Source organism: Alosa sapidissima, chromosome 20, assembly GCF_018492685.1.
Source record: "Alosa sapidissima isolate fAloSap1 chromosome 20, fAloSap1.pri, whole genome shotgun sequence".
Classification (NCBI taxonomy): domain Eukaryota; kingdom Metazoa; phylum Chordata; class Actinopteri; order Clupeiformes; family Clupeidae; genus Alosa; species Alosa sapidissima.
In genome coordinates, this window is record NC_055976.1 from 19,473,652 (window position 1) to 19,475,221 (window position 1,570).

General features: G+C 42.0%; 1 protein-coding gene across 1 annotated transcript in view; it reads right to left on the reverse strand.

The window, feature by feature from the left end:
• Positions 1-740: 740 nt before the first annotated feature.
• The window catches only part of ntrk3b (neurotrophic tyrosine kinase, receptor, type 3b), a 159,312-nt gene continuing 158,482 nt past the window's right edge, over positions 741-1,570 (reverse strand). Inside the window, 1 exon segment of the mRNA XM_042074272.1 lies at positions 741-1,570. This exon segment is cut by the window's right edge and continues 1,043 nt beyond it. The gene's annotated coding sequence lies outside the window, so the exon portion shown is untranslated.

Sequence of the window (1,570 nt, forward strand, 5' to 3'; positions counted from 1 at the left end):
GATCATATGAAGTGCTTCAGACATATGAGATCATATGAAGTGCTCACATGAAGTGCTTCAGACATATGAGCTCACATGAAGTGCTTTAGACAGGTTTGTTGCCAATGTCTCTGTATTGTGTTACAGCCTTTGTGATGTCTTCCTATTGTATCCTGTCCGTTCTTTTGTGTTGTTCTACTAGTGTATTCCACATGTTCTTTAGCTCCTCAGTTCTCTCTGAAGCTCTGCCCAAGTGTTCTAGATCTGACCTGTTCTCAGTGAGGGGCACTTGACCCTTGAATAGTGTAAAAGCTCACTGTCCTGTTACAGAGAGGCTTTTGGCTCAGGACATCTGGACGACATGACTCTTAAACTGCTGTATTATGACTGTAGCTTTAGACTTGATTGACTTGATAGTGGTTGTTTATATGCCTATATGCAGATACATCCAGTGGTGTGAGTATATTGAAAGGTGTTTGTTGAGTTTTACTGTTGATCGCCCCATTGGATGGAGCTCAAGTTAAGAGAGTCAGGAACTACAGTTTGAGCTGTACATCTGCAGTAGTAGTTCTGTAATTTAGATAAACAATGGCAACCATCAAAATGGAATGTTTACTCAAAATCATTAATGTTCGCCTCTGTTCAAGGAATTTGAACTCACCTCTTGAGATTAAATGTTACAATAAGCCTCAGAAGCATCACACGCGCATGAGAATAAACACCAGGTGACATCTTTAAGCCAGATGTCTTTATTTCGCACAGTTATCTATACATACATTTTAATGTCTTATACAGTTTATCTTCTTTGCAAATGTTTCTGATATTGCAAGTAGCCAAAAAACAAAGAACAAATGAACAACAAAAAAGTAAAAAACAAACAAACAAACAAACAAACAAAAACCCCCAAAGACATTCTGAAAGGTTTTTGAAGCAGGAAGTAAAGTTTTCAGAAGAAGTGGAGCCTGTGGGAGCGTTGCCAAGACGACAGCCTCGCTGCAACAAACATTTTCATTGGGCCACGCTATCGAAACCATGGCGATGGAGCACCACTTTCCACGCACGGGAGCTGTAGGGGGAACGGCTGACGTGTAAGTCCCACGAGAACATCCACGCTAGTAAACGCATCTGCGACCGTCCCATATCGGGGATCACAAACGATCTGAAAGACATCAGTCACTGGACTTGACTGGCCTGTGTGGTACGGTGGTGGGAGACGATGAAGTACACAGAGAAACACTGTTTTACACCCAGTACAGCACAGCACACTCCATGGGCTCCCCACTGGAGCAGTCTCCCAGGACACGCGCTCCAAACGTCTCTCGCTTTTTTTTTTTTTTTTTCAACTGCGGGTCCGACACCTGAGGTGGCGCTGTCTTCACGCTGCTCCACTCTGCTCAGATTGAAGCGCTAAAATGAACAAGAACATGACACAAACACCCTCCTGAACGCACACGTTTAGAGTAGCTTTAGAGTATTAACCTACCATATAGCCAAAAAAACAACTAAAATGCCCTAGGTAGGAAAAAATAAGTTAACATAGTTTGACACCTATATAAATGTACAATATGTACAATCAAGTACAAGTAAAATA